General features: G+C 48.9%; 1 non-coding gene across 1 annotated transcript; it reads right to left on the bottom strand.

The window, feature by feature from the left end:
- Positions 1-16,418: 16,418 nt before the first annotated feature.
- LOC118149098 (U6 spliceosomal RNA) lies at positions 16,419-16,525 on the bottom strand. The gene has a single exon (XR_004736253.1). It is a non-coding gene; the product is annotated as a U6 spliceosomal RNA (small nuclear RNA).
- Between the last annotated feature and the right edge of the window lie 3,117 nt (positions 16,526-19,642).

The following is a 19,642-nucleotide window of genomic DNA, read 5'->3' on the forward strand; positions in this document are numbered from 1 at the left end:
GGCAGGCAATCAGGGGCATCTTCTCAGGAAGGCCATAGCCCAATTTCTGAAGAATACATGTTGCACCAGACTTCACTGATTTATTTAGGGGCGGAAGTGGGAAACTCAAAGGGTTTGCTTTCCAATATTTCTGATAAACTGAGCACTATCACCCACTTCTTACCACACCTATACCACATGGCTATCCTACGTGAGTCAGCATCCTTGGCTAGCAGTCTGGCCAAGAACTGTGCTTCTCTTATTCCCAGCACAGGTGGAAGGAAAGGAGTTCTGGTGGGAGCTGAGCATCTGTTGTATGCCCTGTTCTGTGCTGGGTGCATTATATGTGCCATCCCTTGTCACCAGTGCTGCTCTGTGAGGTTGGTATTATTACCTCCACTTTAAGGATGGGCAAACTGAGGCCCAGAGATGTTCAGTTTTGTTCCAGGCCATAGAGCTAGGAAGAAGCCAAGCCTGAATTGCACACGGATCTGTCAGCCTTCAAAGCATGAGCTCTTCCCACAGAACAGCAGGATCTACCTTCGAGTCCTCTGATACCCCTGAGGATGGGGAGGTGACATTTGTGGTGTTACTCTGGTAGCCTCTAGGTCCCAGGTGTTGCAAAAGCCCAGGCTACGACTCCATGGGTTCTATAAATGTCCCCATACTTTCCCTTACTCCGGCAGACTTCTTACTCAGCCTTAAGTGGAATCAGGTGGGGCAGTTTTATGACAAGCAAATCTCTTCAGGTAAGCTTTACCACCTTCCACCCACACCATAAGCCTTGTAGGAATAAAATCTCTGTTGGCCACTCACAAGGAAGGCAGCCTGAATAGCCAACACCACTTTCCCCCCAGAGAGCTCCCCATTGCTGCAGTTCCCTTTCATCAAGCCCTTCCTGCTACCAGGCAAAACTGAGGAATCCTCCTTAAATCTCTCACCTTCAATGCCCGAGGCAGCCAGAATCATTGTCCTTAGTTTACAGATGAAAAAGAGGCTCAGAGAAATTATTTTTTCAAGGTCATAGTGTCTGATTTGAAACCAAACTGAGCCCCAAACCTGGGTTCTTACCCTTACAGTCTACTCTCCGCCACCTACTCTCTCTCCTCCTCTGACATCATTAGGAGCTGAGACCCAGCAGTACTCCCAGAACAAACCCTGCACAACTCAAGGTTGTTTTCTGGGCAGTGGGCATTCTGTCCTGTGCCAGGCTCAGGAGTTTGCATTTTATCTTGGGGACAAGGACCAGTCAGCAGGTGATGCTCTAATGCAAGGTCTGGGAGAAATGACAAGGAAACTTAAGTCAGGTCACCATAGATGCCATAGCCAGAGGCTCACCTCCATGCACCTCCCTCTCACTACTTTTTTGCATTTCATTTCATGAGAAGTTAGAGCCAGTTAGAGCTAGGCGGGGGATTCTCCGTCTTGGCTGCACACTGTAATCCCTTGGCAAACTTCAAAAGATTATCAACACCTGGACCCCACCCCACTGCTTCTGATTCAATTGGTCTGGGGTGGGACAAGAATATTAATATTTTAAAACATCTCTTCCAGTGTGATTCCAGTGTGTGCCACTCAGGTTGTATGGCATAAAGTCCTGTTGCTCCCACCCTGCCCTCTGCCACAGGCTTCCTGACTCTGCAGGAGGTTCTGAAATGGAATCCCCAGGGCAGGTGGAGAGGCCTGAGCCGCTGTGGCCTCTGCTAAGTGAACTCCCAAAGCCCACTCTGGCTGCATGGGCCATCTAGAGAGCCAAGGCACATCTGAGGCCCTTTCTCGTCACAAATCTGGATGGAAACTGAGCACATCCTGGGAAAGCTGATTCCAGTCCCTGGGTAGCCTCCGCTTCTCAGATTGAGGAATTTCAGCACTTGGAACTTTTTTCCTGGGAAGTCTGGCTTTGCAACCCTCTGGGCTTGGCCAAATGCCACCTTCTTTTGCAGCTATGCTGCCAAGGGCCAAATAAGCAGGGCACTTCCCAGAGGGCTCCCAAGGCTACAAGCATCATCCACTCCTCTCTTCCTCTACTGACTCAACTTCTGTCATCTGCCTTTGTGGCAGGCCCTGTGTTGCCGCTGAGTTACGGAACTCATGACGAGACACATGTGACACACCCTTATGGATGACAAACGGTTGAGTGGCCATGGCAGAGTATGTGCAGGATCCAGTGGGGTAGGGGGAGGCAGGTCCGCAGGGCCAGTGCAAGCCACAGCATGCCCATTTACCAGTCCGATCAAAATGTTTGTGCTTTAGGCTGGCCTGTTCTTAAATCTGACTCCTAGGCTATGTCCCCACCCTGCCCTAGAGAAACCAGAAGTGGGCTGAGGTCAAAGGGATACTAGGAGTTCACATCAGGTTCCATTTGCCTTGGAGTGGAAAGTGTTGGCTTGGCTGGACTCACAGGAGATCCTCCTGGGGACCTGGTGTTCCTCTGTCACTCACTCTGCTTGTTCATGCTGCCACAGCTTGGGAAGCCCAGCTGAGAGAGGCCAGGGAACAGGGGCATCAGAGCCACTTAGGAAGGTGCTTTGACAACTTTTGCATTCACAGTTCCTCACCTGGGGCGGTGCTCCTATATGCAGGGAGAGGCTGGCTCAGCTGCCGGTTACCGCAAGAGTCCTCGGAAGGCCTTTCCTTTCCTCTCACCTGGACTGATCTCACTGCATTGGCGGTCAACCTTCTCTGCGTAGGAACGGGAGTCCTGGGAAAGGGGTCTAATTGCCTTATTTTCAGGAAAGATTGGAAACCCTCAAACACTAGCAAGTAGCTTCCTCAAGTCATGGAGCTCTTAGGGCCAACCCTCAGGAGTGCTGAGCTCCAGAACCTGCTCTCTCAGGCCCCAAGCACTGAGGAGGGTCCCCCAGGTCTTGAACCCCAATTAGGATTTCCCAGGCCAATGTGCTGATGACGGTCCTTTAGCACATTGGTGTATCAAGCTGTGACATCTCCTAAATTGGGAGCCTTCAGCTGTAGGGTCATGTTCCAGGCACTGCAGACCCCAGCTGCTCAGCCAGCATCTGACTCACAAACCTCTGTTTTCTAGAAGATTGAATCAGTAACTGACTGACTCCCTTCCCTGGCTGCCTCTCCCCCACCTCAGGCTGATCATATTTTGAACTCACTCACCTTTTCATTCTTCAAGTGCGTTCAGATTGTGCCTATACCTACTTTGGGGGTATATAAGCCCATGCTTTTTGTTCTGCCACATGCTCTCTGCTGCTCATCTTCTACTCTGCCCCTCCCTTCTGTGTGCACCTCCTCACTCGCCTTCCATCCAGGGCAGCACCCGCAAAGGGTGGGGAGAAACTAGGCGGTGGGTTCCAGCCTGGCCAGCTTCCCTGGAGGCCAGGAGGGCACAGGAGCCAGGCCCCCAGAAGCACACAGGAGGCTGCCTACCATCCTGGATAGAGTTGATGAAGGAAGGCTGCCCGAAGACCCAGAGACGGGAAAGTAAGGAGCTAAGCCCCTCCTCGCAGGGAGATTTACAGCAGGGTCAGGAGTCTGGCCCCTTTGACACTGTGCCGCATGCCCATGGCTGCAGGCTGAGACAGGAGCTGGAGAGAGAAAGGCAAACCAGCCGAGGAGACAGGGAGGGCCGACATGAGCAAGCTGGGCTCAGAGGGGCACCATTGCAGGTTCACGTCAGGCTCAGAGACAGAGTGGGGCCACCTAGTGGACTCAGAGATGGGACAGAGGAAGCTGAGATAGTGCCTGAAAGGGCATACTCCTGCTTAGCACCTGTCTAGTAGGTTCCAATCTTTCCAAGCGAATCAACTCTTTTGACATCCAAGTATCTGTTGTCTTTCCTATGATTGACAGTAGTAATATTTTAACCTTCCCTTTATGCTAACAATTTCCAAAATGTAAATTAAAAGCAGACCATCTACTTAGGTATGGGCATGGATCAAAATGTTCCAAAATGCTGTTTAGGAATGGAATGCCCATAATATTTAGAAAGTCAGCTTTGCTTCAATAGGATTAATTCCTTCTTCTCTGATTTGATGTACTGTTCTAATTCTGCCAACTATATAGTTGCTATGTATGTGGATTTCATTAGGTGTATTACTTAAGAAGCTCAGGAGTAGTACCAATTTGTTTAAAAATATCTTTCTATGATGGAAATTTTCAAGCAATCACAAAAGTAGAGAAAATAATCAAGAAAATCTCCCATGTGTCCATGACCAAGTTAAAAAATTTTTAACATATGATAAATCTTGTTCCATCTCCAGTTCCCTCTCCCACTCTTTCCCTTGCCTCTGACCACTGGATTACTTAAAGCAAATTCCAGATACATGTAATTTCATCTGTAAATACTTCAGTACCTCTAAGAAGTAAGAACTCTTTTCTTCAAAAACATAACCACATACTGTTATAACACTTAAATGTTAACAGTCATTCCTTAATATCATCAAATATCTCTAGTTTAATTCTCTAGTTGTCTCACTGATGGCTACTTGCAGTTGATTTGTTCAAATCAGGATTCAAACATAGTTCATGCATTGATTGCATTTTGCTGACATTTTTCTTATATCTCTTTCAGACTCCCACTTTCTGTTTTTTTCTGGTCACTAATTTGTTGAAGAAATCAAGTTATCTGTCCTGTAGAAGAGTGGTCCCAACTTTTTGACACCAGGAACTGGTTTCATGGAAGACAATTTTTCCATGGACTGTGGGGCAGGAGGAGTGGGATGGTTCGAGGATGATTCAAGCTCATTACATTTATTGCGCACTTTATTTCTACTGTTACATTGCAACATATAATGAAATAATTATACAACTCACCATAATGTAGAATCAGAGGGAGCTCTGAGCTTGTTTTCCTGAAACTAGGCAGTCCCATCTGGGGGGTGATGGGAGACAGTGACAGATCATCAGGCATTAGATTCTCATAAGAAGCACACAACCTAGATCCCTCGCATGGACAGTTCACAATAGGGCTCGTGTTCCTGTGAGACGTTAATGCTGCTGCTGATCATCACAGTGGTAATGGGAGTGAAGGGGAACGGCTGTAAGTACAGATGAAGCTTCACTCACTCACCCGCCACTCACATCCTGCTGTGCGGCCTGGTTCCAAATAAGCCTGGGGGTTGGAGAGCCCTGCTGTAGAATTTTCCATATTCTGGAGTTTGTTGATTACCTCCCTCTTGGAGTCTTTAACATGTTCCTCTGTTCCCTATCTTCCTTGTCAATGGTAGTTAGATCTGGAGGCTTAATCAAACTCATGATAAAGTTTCTATAAGAATATCTCAACAATGGTGTGATTTCAGTCTTATTTTATCACACTTATTTTATATAATGTCTGTTGTTTCTGTTTTTTTGAGACATTCCTTGTAGAGTTTTTTTTAATCAACATTCCAGCTGGTAGTTTTTAAAGACAGCCGTTAATGAGAATTGCCTAGATCTATTATTATATTAGGGTGTGTAAAATGGTGATTTTTAAAATCTATCCACTCCTGAATTTATTAGCTAAAACTGTTCTGTAAAGAACTTTTTTACATCAACTATTTGGTTACCCTGAAATATAGTTTGTGCATGAAGTGCAGAGAAATGCTTACCTTTTGCCAGTTTTCAAAATAATTAGCTGGTGTCCTAATAATTGTCAAAGGTGACCATGAGATGGGTGTCAATATCCAGGATCTTTCTTTGTGAAAGCCACCAAGTTATCCTGCCAGTTTTATGGATGTCAGCAGAAGACATGCAATTCCTGGGTCAGAGACAAAGAACTTTTTTACTCATAGCACAGCAAGCAGCATGAACTTCATATTTACATCAATTCCCCTGTTTCCCGACTCCATAAAGGCAACATGGCATGACCTAGGTAGATGCTCTACAAGAAGTGGAGTTACATAGCAGCTGAGAAACACTGAGCAAACTTGGGAGATGGGAGAGATTCCCCTTTGTCCTGCAGGGAGACATTGTTCATTCTTCAAGGCTGCTTTCTGCAAACATAACCCTGACAGATGGCTACATGGTCTGGGTAAACAGTGGATAGGGCCTTGCATTCTTTACATACTGAGCATGCATGAAAGGGTGCTCAGGGCCCATGGCATAAGACTAACAGTGTTCTGTTTTTTCATATTGTGTATGGACTCAGTTGTTTTAAAATATGTTTGATATATTTTCCTTCATTATGGTCATTATTCTTTTCAATACTCAAATTGTCTCATCTCTGGCCAGTGGGAGCCACTTTGACTTGGCTCCTGTGATCTTTTGACATGGCCTCAGTGGTCTTGAATAACATCCTTGACTTTTAGTTTGATAAAGTGCTGTGGGCTTCCCCTGTACATTTTCCTCTTCAGACCTTCAGATATTTTCCCAAGGAATCCTTCCTTGGGAGATGGCATTTAGAGACCATAATCTGGGAGCTAGGAGTGCTCATTGCTGTTGGGTTGGTCACTGATTCCAGGTCTTTTCAGAAGACTGAGTCAGGAAATAGACATTTGTTTGGAATTATAGAAACATACTGTGAGTCAATATTCATATTTTAGATTAAAATTTTAGAATACGGAATTTGACTTAACTTTAAATTTTGTACTTGTATCTTTTTTATGCTGAAAATTTGGATTTTTACTAACATAATTATTCATTTTATCCTAATACATAATAGTTACAATGTAACATTACTAATATTAGTACCATAATATGATTAAGTAATTAATTTAAGAATTCTTTGCAGTTCATTTACTATATGTCTTATTTAGAATATTCACCAAATTATTGTATTTTAAAATCACTTTAATAATTATCTGTAAAATCACTTTAATAATTTGTAAAGTTAAGCCACCAACGTGATATCCAGTTAGGTTCATTTGTTTTGTTTTGTATTTTATTTTTAGGGATATTTTCTTTTGCTTTAATTTTGTTTAACTGTAAAATATTTATATGATTCTAAAGTCAAAACCATAAAGCAAGGTACAGCCAGAGAAATTCAGCTTCCATTCTCTTCTCCTAATTTCTTTGCACTCCCTTCCCATATGGGAAGCCATTTTCACTTACTCTTCAAATATTACTACTTTCATTTTAAAATATAGGCAAATTTGAATCTTTATATTCCCTCAGCCTTTACATAAAAGGTAGCATACTTCACACATGATTCTACACCTTGCTGTTTTCATTTAATAACATATGCTCTGTAGATTATACCAAAAACATACACAGTGATTCTCCTTATTCCTTTTTAAGCTCATAGCACTCCATTGTATGAACATGCTGTGGTTTACTAAGACAGTCTCCTATTGCTCAGAATGCATATGATCAGTCTTTTGCTATTACAGAACTTCAGTTAATAGCCTTATGATGGTCATTTTACATTATTTGCCAGTGTATCCTTGCAACAGATTCCTAAAAATAGGAATTGCTGGGTAAAGGAGAAAATGCTTATGTGATTTTGTTAGATATTACCAAATTCACCTCCATAGGGTTTATATCATTTTTCGCATTCCCAGCATTGCATATACTCTAAAGAGTGATGTGACAGTTTCATTTAATGTTTACCATATATTTAGAAATTGGAGCCGTTTAGACTGTGATAAAATACTTTATATGTAATTTTGAATAAGTACAGTGCTTTTTTAAAAAAAACAGGGCTTCTCAATCAAATATTTTAAAGATAAGTTTTAAAGTTTTTTTTTTAAGTTTTAAAGATTTTTAAGGACAACTAATATCTGACAATGTAGAATGGTTATTTGGTTTGTATTTGTATGTCTCCTGGGTGAAGTATGAGGCTTTGACATCACATTGACCTTTGTCCCCATTTCTGCCTCTCACCTGTTGACTGAGTGACAATAGACAAGTTTCTTAACTTCTCTGGGACTCATGGGGAAAGCATTTCTGGAAAATGCGAGATGAGATAATACATGAAAAGTCCTTGGCGCAGAGTCTGGGGCAAGAGGAACATCATGTGGGAGAAATTATTATTTGACTTATTCTTGTAGAGACCACACTGTCCCTCCCCAGTCCCCTGTCCTCATGGATCCAAGGGGAGGAGGCAGCTATGATAGGACTGAGTGATTAGGAAGTAGGTTGAGCAATTTGTCCCAGTTTGCCCTGAACTTTTCTGGTTTTAGCTCCAAAAGTCCCACACCCGGGATCCCCTTAGTCCTGAGTAAACTGGGACACTTGACCACCCTATTGGGAAGACAGGCCTTGGTCAAGGAGCCCCTGATACTCCTGCCAGAGGTTGGAAACAGCATCACCCCACTGTTCTCAAAAGGTCACATGGCAGGACAAGCATAACTTCTGTCACAGAGGGGCCAGAAATGTCTCAAAATGAAAACAGGGCCCTCTTGAAAGGATGAACCATCAGGAAAAAAAGGGGCACCTAGCTCCTTTCTCCCAGTCTGTGGCTGGGAAAGGTTTTTGACAAGGCTTTTGGCCTTTGGTATCAATTGTAACTAAACACCACCTGCCCTGTCCAAGATTGGTTGAGGTTAATATTTTATTGATAACTATAGTGAGGTATATAGTTGGCTTATTAGCTATTCTGAAATTGGATTTTAATGTAATAAAAGCAGTCCCTTGAAACTGATCTAAATATCTCTATTCACTGGGGTTAGTCATTGTTTAATACTGACCAAGTGAGCGAGAACACTGGTATTTGGCAGCCTGACCCTCAGGACTCATGGCAGTTTTCATGCCAGATTTGTCACTGATGGTGTCTTGTAGCTTCAATTATTTCAAAATTTTCATGATAGAAAAATGTCCTTTCAGAGCTTGTGGAATAGCCCAAGATTGCCAAGAAGTAGGCCACTCAGCCAGAAAGTAGAGCTTGTGCTTGGATCCACCCGCCCTCTCCAGTGTTTGAGGGCTGCTGAGCTGGCAAGGATCTCTCTCAGCCTCTGCCTCTTTGATTCCCACTAGAAGCCAAGGAACAGTCTCAGGCGTGGCTCTTGAGGCTCCCTGACGTTTTAGCCCCAATGGATTTATAACTTGAGTCATACCTCCCAAATCCCATTAATTGCCTCTGAAATTATAACTTCACATTCAAAATAGCTGAACGATCCTTCAAAGCTCTGGACTCTTTCCCTCGCAGGGCAGTCTGTCAATGGGAAGTGAGTGTAGTCTCCTGTGACTGGTTACTCACCCCATGCTCCTTTTGATCCAACCAAACACTAGCATTCTCTCCCCTGCAGTTTCTAGTGCATTATGTTTCATTATCCCTGTGGGAGAATGTTCAGCCACTTTTGGTGGCCTGGCGCCCCTCTTGGCACCTAATAGCACCCGATTTCCTCTAGTGAATGAAGCCTCCAGGCTGGGGCAGCCCTGGTAGGGATATTCCCAGGTGTGGCAGGATGTCTGCTCCCAGCCCCAGGCCTTTCCTGTTTTCACTCTAATGCAGCTGAGGGTAGGCATTGGGCTGAGGTATGGTAAATGAGACTTCCTCTCCTGGGCCCTTGATTCTCCATGAGAATGACAGGAGATCTGAGCAGCTGTATAGACTTTAGCCCTCTTGGGCTGCAGCTCCTGGAGGGGCCCAGATACAGCCTGGCTGTCCAGGCTCCGGCCTCCATACACAGCCATATGCCTTCCAGCCCACACGCTGTGTGCATGGTTGGCTGGAGCCGTGGTGTGGCTGGGACCACAGCACTTGGCAGATGCCCGATGGTAAGGAAGACCTGTGGGCCACCACACTCGGGGACTGGCTCATGAAATAAACAGTCTGGCTCCTCATAGCCTGGGAATTGAAAAAAAAAACTTAAAAAAATTAATGAATTACCTTTAGTTAAATAAAACATGAGCCTGCTACATAGATCCAAATGTCTGTAATAAAACACAGTAGAATTCAATATCCGTCCATCCCCCCCCCCATGTATTTTTTTTCCTTCCAGAGAAAAACCACACATCATTGTTGAAAGGACTTTTAACATCATACAAAGTACCAGGCTGCTCACACACTGTTCCGCATCCTGCTTTTCCCACAAACAGTATATCTGAGAGTCTTTAAACATTTCTGACGGAAGTAGTTGGCTGCTTTCTAGGAAGGTACAAAGGCCTCCTTGAAGGCGTTGGTTTCAAGGTGGGAGATGTCCCTAGCAAAGTGCAGAACAGGAGCCAGTGCAGCCTGTGAGCTGCCCGTGGGTCTCGTAGCTCCACTACCTGTACTCTGTTGGGAGAAACAGTTTCAAGGCCTTGACAGAGGCAACTCAGCCATCTCATCCTCTTCACTCTGTGTGTGTGTGTGTGTGGTGTGTGTGTAAAACCGTGAGAAGGGAGAAAGAGGTGCTGATACCAACTTCCCTGTGCAGGCTGTGATGGGGTAGGGATATCAGGCCCACCGAGCACAGGGCCCGGAACATAGTAGGTGCTCCAGAATCTCTTCTGCCCTGCCCTTACAGCATGAATCCTATACTCTGGCCAGTCTGGGAGGTTGTTTTCCAGCTTCCCAGCCCTTGCCCAAGAAGCAGTTCTGTTGTTTCTTGTTGTGTTTTATTCTGCCTAGAATGCCCTCCCACGTCCATCATCTATTGAAGTTGTGAGCACGCTCCTCGATCCTCCTTTCTGGGATGCTTTCCCAGACTAGCCCCACCCCAGCCAAAGTCTGCTGAAGGCATTCCTCTGCCTCACACAGGATTTCCCTGAACCCTCCCACTTACACACACACAGCAGCCCAACAATACTGCAACCCCAATACCAATATCCACACCAGTAACACAATATTAAATGTGAAAAACAGTGCTTCACCTGTTGTCTGATGGCTCTCAATGGCACCTGGAACCAGAGAACTTGGATGGCCTGGAACCCCAGTGCTAGAGCCTGTGGTTTTTCCATGGTGAGCCCCCATCTGCAACTAGGAACCCTCACTGGGTCCTTTCTTTTGCTTGCAATTGCCTGGCTAGACCTCTCTAAACTCTTGAGAGGTGGGGAGCTAAAAGGCAGACCTGGGATTGGTCCAGAGAATCCCCACTATCTGCATGAGCTGATCATTCCCCACTAGACCATGCCGATTGGTGCTGGCCTATGTGGGGACTGGTGGTACCCAACCCAATAAGATGCAAGCAGGAGAGCTGAAACATAGGTGTCTGGAGCTGCCCTCTTGACATCATTTGTATAATCATCACATTTTCTCACACATTGCTTGAGTTCTTTTCACATATGTCTAGGCACAGGGGACATAGCCAGGAACCACATATCGTCCAGCTATCGAGGCGGTGATATAAGCAATAAACAAGCAGCAGACACACAGCCCATGGTTCGGCAATGCTGTGAGTGAGTAGTACAAGAAGCTAGTGTGTGCTGTGCAGGGAGCACCAGGAATTTTGTTGGGTGCTCAAGGAAGTCCTCTCTGATGAGGGGATACCTAAATGGGGACTTAAAGGAAGTGAGGGAGAGTGCCATGCCATGTCTGGGAGTGGAGCCTGGGGCAGTAGCACAGGCCCCATGGCTGACAGAGTCCAGTGCACTTGGAGATGGAAAAGCAAGGGGCAAAGGTATGATATGGGGTCCAGGGTCAGGTTGCTGGGGAATGGGTGTAGAGATTGTACAGGACACAGAAAGGACTTTGGAGTTTACCCTGTTTGAGATGGGAAGAGCCCTCTGGACTCTGGAGTGTTCTAGGCCAGTGATGACATTGGATTTTCATGTTAAAATGATTGCTTTCAACCAGACCAGGGAGGAGGCCATGGCAATAGCCCAGGTGGGGGAAAGAGCACCTGGGTTGGGAAGGCCGTTATGGACAGGGTAAGAGATGGGCCAGTTCTGGGATGCTGCTACAGTAAGGGGCAGCAGGAACTGCTGATGGATAAGATAGGGGTGCGAGAGTGAGAGAGGCATCAGGGTTTCATCCTGAGCACCGAAAGGTGGTGATGGGGAAGGTCGTGGGAGGATCAGGCTGAGCGGAGGGGCAGTTCCTCTCAGGGAAGACACGGAGATGTCAAAGACAGACCCTCAACCATCAAATGACCTCTCCAGTAGTTCCTCTCAGCCTCGCTGTCTGAGGCAGCAAAGCAAGCCTCCAGAACAGGCCTCAGTGCCTTCTCCACATCCATGACTTGGTGGTGGGAAAAGACAGAAGCTTGAAGAAAACCAGAAGTCTTGGTCTCCTTCCTCCCAGGCTCCACCTCAGAGTGTGGCTCTCGGCTCTCTTCCGAGTCTCCTGAGGGGAGGAGGCCCTCTCAGCTGCTCTTCTGACTCGAGCAGCTTGATGAAGCCTGTTCTCATCCTGCAGGAGCCCCGCTGGAAGCAAATATGGAAGCTCGGTTGTCATATTTGGACAAAAATTCTCACATTTGATGCTGGAAGGTAATTTTTAGGCTCCGCAAGATGGCTCATTTGGTGAGGACTTGTGTTATAGACACACTGCCCAGCTAGCCCAGCCTCAACTGCAAGACGTGAGGAATTCTGAGCCAATCCTGCCATTGTCGTGGGAAGTGTCCACATGTCCACAATGGGAAAGCGCGGTGTCCTTTGAAACAATAGGGCCTGCTGAAATGTAAACAGCACGCTTTCCTCTTGGATGTCCTGGCAGGGAAGTCCCTTCTCCCCTCCCCCAAGACCTCTGTAGGTGGAATAGCAGCTGTGACAACTGAGGAGAGGCTTGTCTCCTAAGTCAGAGCTCAGGGCTGAGCCTACAGCAGCTCCACGCTGCCCGGCATGACCTGTGAGGAGGTGGGAGGACCTGTCAGTGTGGGGAGGCGGCGGATCTTCCAGTTTCAGAGTCTCCTGACATTGTGGCGTGGGGCTTTGTTCTGGACACTCAGCAGCACCAGCTGTCTCCCACGGTGGGGTGCTTCCACGCTCCTCCGTTAAGAGACCGTGTCGGGGCTCTGGACTCAAAGAAATAAAAGAGCCTTCTGACTGCAGGACACACCAGTGTCTTCCTTTGGCCAGGGCTGAGCTGCAGGCTGCTAGACTTGGCAGGAATGCAATGCTGGTGGTGTCTAGCATTTGCTGAGGACTCACTATGTGCCTGGCACTGTTCTAAGCACCTCACACAGATAATCCAGTGTAGTCCTCACCGCTGACAAAGAAGGTAGGTGGCATGATAGTTGAGGAAATCTAGGCTTGGAGAGATTAGTGATGTGTCTGAGGTCTGGGAGTGGTGGGGCCAGGGTGGAAAGCTGAGTGGCCCAACATGTACGCCTTCATGGTGACAGCCACCCTCAGCCAGGGTAGGGCAGTGCCAGCACCTGGTAGGACACCAGCCATCCTGGCACCACAGTACAAGGACCTTCCACACACACTCACGGGCTCCCTCTTGGAGTTCAGGGACCAATGGGACAACATTTGCCCTAAGAGAGCTCATGGTCTAGCAGAGTAAAGACCATGTGCAAAGCCCACCACTCTGACGACTGCCACCATGCCAGTCATTGTCCACTGGATGAGCAAGAGGAAAGAAGCAAATTTTGCCGAGAGGCTAACATTACGGGGCTGGGCTACTTGCTTCTGGGGGCTTAGAACTCTACTCGACTCTTCCCTGCAGTGGCTAATTGTGAACTTCAGTGGGGTCAGCCGTGAGCACATTGACCGTTATGCTAGCGGTGCCTAGCGGCACACTGGGGGAAAGAGGCCACCACATGGTCACCACGGCAGCTGTGTCAAGACGGTCACCCTAGAAGGCTCCAAAAGGCACAGGTAGATTCTGCCCATGACTTGCCAGGGCCCTGTCCTATGCCCTGGAAAGGGAAGGCACCTTAGAAATTTGTATTGCTTAGCCTTAGACACTGTGGATTAATGTGCCCCTGCACACCAGCCCCGAGCCCACCAGACTGAGGCTCTTGAGGTGTGGAGTGGACTTCCACAGCACATGGGATGCTGGGAGGAGCCTTCAAAGATGGGAAGCCTCAAGGCCCACTCCTGGAGGTATCCAGGCTGACCCTCCCTGACCAGAGGACTTGGAGAAGGCAAGGTACCTGTGATATCTAGAAGTTTCTGTGAAGCAGCAAGTCTTCTGTGCATGGCTGATGTGTCCAGCTGGGCCAAGAGCAGCAGGGCAGCAGAGGAGAGAGCTTCCCAGGATTCCCAGCATAGCCTAACTCCTTCCCGCCCTTTAAACACAGGGAGAACCTCCAGGCCCTGGAAGACATTGGGAGTAAGTTTCACTTTCATTCAAGGAGTATTTAATGAGTGTCTGCTTTGGACCAGGCACAGAGCAGACCAAAACCTCTGCCGCTGTGCAGTGCACAGTCTAGTGGTTGGAGAAACCGACTTCCTCTGTCCATGCAGAAGGTGAGCCTGAGGGGCTGTGTCTCCCTGAGGGTGAGGGGGTGGCTGGGTGGACACACGGAGAGGGTCATGCTGTCAGGAGTGCCTTGAATAACAACCAGCTCAGCCAGTCACATGTATCGGGGTGCTCAGCCTTGGCACTGTTACCATTTGGGGTCAGATAATTCTCTGTCATGGGGCCACTCTGTGCCCTGAAGGATGGGTAGCAGCATCCCTGGTTTCTACCCCCTTCATCAAATTAGAAACAGTTTCAGTGGTGAAAACCAAAGCTATCTCCAGATACTGTCAGATGTCCCTGGGGGCGGCGGTGTGGGGGCAAAACCGCCCCCTTGAGAACCACTGCCATCTACCTCGATTGTGCAATATCAAGAAATCCTGTTTCCCATGGTGAAGTACTTACAACTGGTAAGATGCTTTTATTTATTATTTATTTATTTGAGACAGGGTCTTGCTCTGTCACCCAGGCTGGAGTGCAGTGGTGTGATCTTGGCTCACTGCAACCTCTACCTCCCAGGTTCAAGCAATTCTCCTGTCTCAGCCTCCCAAGTAGCCAGGATTACAGGTGCCCATCGTCATGCTCTGCTAATTTTTGCATTTTTAGTAGAGATGGGGTTTCACCATGTTCATCACATTGGTCTCGAACTCCTGACCTCAGGTGATCCGCCTGCCTTGGCCTCCCAAAGTGCTGGGATTACAGGTGTGAGCCACCGTGCTTGGCCTAGTTTTATTTTAAATCAGCTCTCCGGATTATTTTCAGGACCACCTCTAATTAAATAGAAGTTTTACTGTAAGTTCTGCTCAAAAACAAACAAACAAACAAAACGAAGTTAATGCAGTGGTCCGAGTTAATGTGTTGGTAGCTTTTATTATACTAAAGTTTATACGTAACACATTTGTGTGGGTGTGTTGCTTTTATTACAATTTTGAATAGGAAAACCTTCATGGTAAAACACATTCAAAGCAAATGTTGGCAGAGTCCCCGAAGCCCTTTGGGAGGGGGCTTGGAGAGAGAAAGAGAGGATTTCATCAGAGTCACAGGTTGGGGCAGAGGGCAGGTCCTTGGAGGCTTCTCTGCTGTCCCCAGACCCTTCAGCTTCTTCAGACATAGCCTAGAGGAGGCAAGGAGGGTGTGTGGAAGGCCAGAGGCCTCTCAAGACAGGGGCCAGGGTTGGATTGAGGAAAATAAAGACTAATGCAGGTGGTGAGCAGAAGGAAAGAAAGGCCCCTGGCCCCACACGGTGCTAAGAAAGCGCTCATCTCAGTGATGCTGGGCCAGTATGTTAAATCCAGAATAATCATAATGAAAACAATCTGTTTGCACCATTGGATGCTTCCAGAAATTCCCGGGAGCAAGTCCAAAATGGAGAATCCCAGCCGGAATTGCTGCTGGTTGGAACTGAGAGGGCCATTCTGGGACCCGGCTTCCAAGGATAGGGTGAGGGGTGCTGGCCCCCCAGGGGAGCAGCTGCCACGGGAGGGAGGTGGTCTCCAGGCTGCAGAGACAACAGCTGGCTTTAATGTTCTTGAAAGAGCAGCCCGTCACTGGAATCCATTTGTTCTCTCTTCTCTGAAATTGGGAGCCGACTCCACGGCTTGCTCCTCAGGAAATCTGCCTGAAATGCAGTGGGACAGCTGACCACAGGCCCCTATTTACCACACCCCAGGGGATCTGTAACAGACATGGTAAAATGAGGCAAACTCCTGACAGGGGGGCGTCTCCAGCAACTATGTGCTGGCTGTCTCTTCAGCTGCTGGGTGATTCTCAGTGGGAGCCTGGCCCGGGACTAGCAAGATGGAAGGGCCCAGGCAGCCTGGAGCACAGAGATGCTCTGGCCACCTTTCACAGGTGAGCCAAGCCTCTTTCTCTCCTCCTCCTCCCCACACAGTCACTGGGAATCCCAGGTTTTGTTTTGTTTTGTTTTTTGTTTTTGGAGACCGAGTCTCACTCTGTCGCCCTGGCTGGAATGCAATGGGCCAATCTCGTCTCACTGCAACCTCCACCTCTCAGGTTCAAGCAATTCTCCTGCCTCGGCCTCCCAAGTAGCGGAGATTATAGGCACCTGCCACCACACCCAGCTAATTTTGTATTTTTGGTAGACAGAATTTCACCACGTTAGTCAGGCTGGTTTCGAACTTGCGACCTCAGGTGATCCACCCGCCTTGGCCTCCCAAAGTGCTGGGATTACAGGTGTGAGCCACTGTGCCTGGCCTGGGGAATTCCATTCTTTTTTTTTTTTTTAGAAAAAAGGCTTTTATTGTCCCATGCTGGAGGGCAGGGTAAAAATATGGAACGCTTCACGAATTTGCGTGTCATCCTTGCGCAGGGGCCATGCTAATCTTCTCTGTATCATTCCAATTTTAGTATATGTGCTGCCGAAGTGAGCACGGGAATTCCATTCTTATGATGCCATCACCCCGTTTCCCTGTGTCAGACCTCTGGTGCTGAGAGAGACCTTAGAGCTCACCTGGTCCCATGCCTTCATTTTACAGATGGGGGAACCGAAGCTCAGTGAGGTGATTTTTCCAAGGCCACCTGCCTAGGCTTCCTAGAGCCAGCTCTGTGCTCTTCTAAAACCACCACTTACTTTCTAATGGAGGCAGGTGACTTGTCGAGTGCCTCTCACCTCTATTAGCCAGCCTGATGTTTCCTGAAAATCAGCGAGCATGTGCATGTGTGCACTGATGCTGTGTACCCGTGTGTCAGAGCAGGCGCGTGCACGCCTATGAAGCTCTGCAAACTGCTGGCATGTACACTGGTACACCAGTTAGGTGCTGAGACTGGGGTGAGGGCCTGGAAAGGGGCTGGGGCTGAGGGCTGTGAGTGAACACTGAGATTCAGGAAGTTGTCAGTGAGACCAAGGAATGTCCTTGGGGGTCTTTGACTTGGGGTGGTGTTGGGTCTGGATCGGACAGGTCAGAGAAGTCAGCCCAGAAGAGGAGGTCCATGAAGGATGCTCCAAATGCTCATTGGTAAGAGGGGCTTGGGAACAAGGGGGATTTCCCCCGCAGAAGGAACAGGGCCAGGAAGCTGGAAAACAAGAGGCATGTTTGGGAAATGTTCAGTAGTAATAGCCTGTCTGTGGAACAGGGTTTACTGGGGGAGAAAATAACAAGCAGGTATTTATTGAGCACTTGCTATGTGGCAGGTGCTGTGCTAGGTGCTGGAGACAAAGGTGGAAGAGGCTTGGGTTGAGAGTTCCTCATGAGTTTGTTCTGTTCATCCTCCTAACAGAGGCAGAAGCCCTGCTCTGTGACCCACACTCTGAGTTCTGAGGAGAATGAAGCTTGGCCCACACCCCTGAGAACTCACTGACCACAAGGAAGAGTCCACGGAAGCAGACCAATGGAGTGCAGAGGGCAGTGGAAACCGCCTGGGAATTGTTCTAAATGATGTCCTCACACCCACACACGGATCTCCCAGGGCCCTGAGGCCAGGCTCTCTGTGCCTCCCTCACCCCGGGGAGAGTCTCGACTCCCGGAATGCGCATGTGTGCAGACCCTGCCCCCACGAAAGATGCTCGTCGGATCCAGCTAAGAACCACCAACCCAAATGCAAGCCCACGTCTTGGCGTGACAGGGGCATTCGGTGCTCACAGTGGAGAAGAACACCAGGCACTGGGGTTCAGAATCAAGGGCACTGGTGTGGAGGAAGTCTCCATCAGCCCTCGCCTGACGCCTGGCGCCGTGGGTCCCTGAGGGCCCCAGGCAGGGAGGAGCTTCGCATTGATGCCTGCAGTCCCTGGCTGACCTCAGTGTCTCTCTCCAGGATAATGGGACTAGGGGAGTCTCCCTTCACACTTGGAAAGCACCTTCCTTCCTCCTACTGTCTCAGACCTCTCCACGGGCGTTGGCAGACTGGCTGTGGTTTTCATCTTATAGACCAGGCCCCAGAGGCTTGAGAGTGAGTGGTGTTCAAGGGTGAGGTCCCTCTGAGGCTGGTGCCCTCCCACACCCAGGACCCTGCCTGGCAGCTTTCCCCCCAGGCTCCGCCCCCTCCACCCACAGTATCTTCCCTCCTAACGCAGGCGTGTGTGCCCAGCTTTTATGTGGGGGCTGGCTGGGTTTCCAAAACCAAAGGCAAAGTTTCCTGAAAGGCTCCGGCTTCCAGGACTCTTGGCAGGGCTCTGCCCAGGAAGCAATGAGCTGGCACTTTCCTGGCTGTGTGCTTGTAGCTGACCCTGGCCTCAGAGGCCTTCCTCTCCTTATCAGGAAAGGATGCCAGGGAGGATGGAGGAGGCTCTGGGGAGAGTGCAGGCCTTTGTGGGAACCATCCTAAGGGAAGTGGATGCTTCTGAGCAGCCCTGCCCGGCTCTGGACCTTGCCCGCCCTCACCTTCAGCAGGGCTTTGGCACTGGAAAGAATGAGCTTCAGCTTCTGAGCCTTGTAGGAGACAGAGGTCATTCCAGGGCTCCGCCTTTCCACCTCAGTCAAAAATTCTCAGCACACCAAAGGCCCGGGCCACAGTCCACTGAGAGTTTTTGATGGAGGCAGAAATTCTTTGCCACAGATAAACTGTGAGATAAAGTAGGTGGGGAGACCAGCAGCCTCCTCTCTGACAGGCAGAGCTCTCGGAGTCTGCTATGCGACCTCCAAGCCCAGACTCCCCCCAACACACACACAAGGCCGCTACTGAACCCCAGACCACAGCCTGCTCCTCATGCCTGGGCCCAGCCACTGGCTGGCTTCTCCGCTGGTGTCCACGGCTTGCAGGTTCCTGTTCTGCTTTCCTCCAGACATCCTGTCTTCCTGGTCTTCCCTCAGCACACAGGCCTCTCTTCCCCTGATGCCTCTGTCCCCTCCCTCCTCTGCCTGGACCGCCCTCCTCACCCCCTAGCTGCAGCTCTCCCCTCACTCCCTGGGATGCCCATATGGTCCCCCTGGAGGCTGGTCCCCCTGGAGGCTGGTCCCTCTGTCCTAGGCCCTGGGCTTCTCTGCAGCACTCCTCATGGCCACAGTGACTCTCTTGGGCGTGATCCGTTGACTCACTCTGGCTGCAGGAGGGCTGGGACGGTGGGTGATGCCTGTGTGCTGGCCAGACGCCGTGGCGGTGCCCACCCGTGCTTATTGGACAAGAAGACAAAGGAATGTTTTAGCAGGACTGGGGTCTTCAGAAGGAGCTTCCATGCAGTCCTGCACACAGCTGGGGTGGGAGGAGGCCTCTGTATGATGTGGGGTTCACATGAGAGAACAGGCCAGCATGGGGTGCTGGGCAGGTGGGTCAGAGGGGCAATAGTCCACCTAGGACACAATGTCTTACATAGGCTTGCAGGGTGGAAAAGAGGCCTGTGCAAGGGCAGTGCCCAGTGAGGGGACCCTCAAGTGAGGGTCAGAGTCCCTCAAGCCCTTGTACAATGCCACCAAGGGTGCCACTCCCTCTTCAGCAGAACTTCCTCCGTGCAGGGAGGCTGCAGTGGCGTCAGAGGTGCTGGGTTCAAACCTACTCCTGTCTTCTCTCTGGAGTCCCCCTTTCCTCATCTATAAAGTAGGGGATGATAAGAGCTAG

Source organism: Callithrix jacchus, chromosome 17, assembly GCF_049354715.1.
Source record: "Callithrix jacchus isolate 240 chromosome 17, calJac240_pri, whole genome shotgun sequence".
Classification (NCBI taxonomy): domain Eukaryota; kingdom Metazoa; phylum Chordata; class Mammalia; order Primates; family Cebidae; genus Callithrix; species Callithrix jacchus.